The sequence below is a fragment of the Arachis ipaensis genome, chromosome B01 (genome assembly GCF_000816755.2).
Source record: "Arachis ipaensis cultivar K30076 chromosome B01, Araip1.1, whole genome shotgun sequence".
NCBI classification, from domain to species: domain Eukaryota; kingdom Viridiplantae; phylum Streptophyta; class Magnoliopsida; order Fabales; family Fabaceae; genus Arachis; species Arachis ipaensis.
The window spans coordinates 115,693,834-115,694,865 of NC_029785.2; positions in this window are offsets into that span (position 1 = coordinate 115,693,834).

A 1,032-nucleotide genomic window follows, 5' to 3' on the forward strand; every position below is an offset into this window, starting at 1 on the left:
AAGAAAATATCATTTGTTTACCAATTACTCTTTCATTGGGTAGCTTATACAACGATTCTTTTTCTTCTTATGAGGCGTCTATCGTGGACACAAACTATCGCAAGAAGGCAACTATCGTGGACACAAACTACCACACACTCTTCAACTCCCGTGCTCATCATTCAGAGCAATATATGATATGTTATCCATGAGGCATTTATAAACCATGGTGTTATCATGTATGCATAAATAAAAAAAATTCGTATTTAAACTTAAGTCATTTACCTGTTTGTGTGGTATATTGTAATGTAAAATTACTTTCAATTTATATTGTGCAATGATATTATGGTCTAATTTAAACTTTTACTTTAGAATTGTATTATGATTTTATTTCATCATTTTCTCTTAGATATCAAGTTGACGTATTTTTATTTATTATTAATAAAATCAATATTTAATACATTATCAACTAATGAAAGTGAGATATCAATACATTATTAAACTAATTATCAATCATCAATATTTTTAATTATTCTAATTGTATTAATTGATATAGTTATAATTCTCATTCATGTGCAATAATTTTATTAGTAGATAGTTGATACACACATTAATGATGACTCATTTAATTTGATATCAATTAGTAGATAATAATAATAATAATAATAATAGAAAAGGTATATATGTACATGCATTGTATTTTAAAAAAGTAAAACATATTTTAAAAAAGATTGAAGTATCAATAATAAATTGTGATTGATATCAATATTAATAATTAATTTTTATAATTATTTTTATCTACTAAAAGTTACTTATAGTATTTTTTTTTTGTGGTATAAAAAGGTTGTGATTCATAACATTTTTGTGAAATTATACTGCATGGACACAAGATCAATTATTTAACAAATTGAATTTTAATTTATATGTTTTATTTTTTACTCCTATTTTTATTCATTATTTATTTTACTTTTTATATTTACAGTAAATATTGAATGTAAAAAAAATAATATTGATTGTTATATATTTTATTTATTTAGAGCCATAATTAAATTT